Below are 346 nucleotides of genomic sequence, written 5' to 3' on the forward strand. Positions count from 1 at the left end.
CCGAGCCCTCCTGTCCTGCTGCTGCTTCCTGGGAGAAGGGAATAACTGGGAGGTGGGAATAGTTGGGATGGGGGAGAGGAGGGGGAATAACTGGGATGTGGGAGAGGAGGGGGAATAAATTGGGATGTGGGAGAGGAGGGGGAATAAATTGGGATGGGGGAGAGGAGGGGGAATAACTGGGATGTGGGAGAGGAGGAGGGAATAATTGGGATGTGGGATAGGAAGGGGAATAGTTGGGATGTGGGTTGGGAAGAAGGAATAATTGGGATGTGGGATAGGAGGGGGAATAGTTGGGATGTGGGAGAGGAGGGGGAACTGGGTTAGGAAGGGGAATAATCTGGGACAT

This window comes from Corapipo altera, unplaced genomic scaffold (genome assembly GCF_003945725.1).
Source record: "Corapipo altera isolate COAL_440 unplaced genomic scaffold, ASM394572v1 59969, whole genome shotgun sequence".
Classification (NCBI taxonomy): domain Eukaryota; kingdom Metazoa; phylum Chordata; class Aves; order Passeriformes; family Pipridae; genus Corapipo; species Corapipo altera.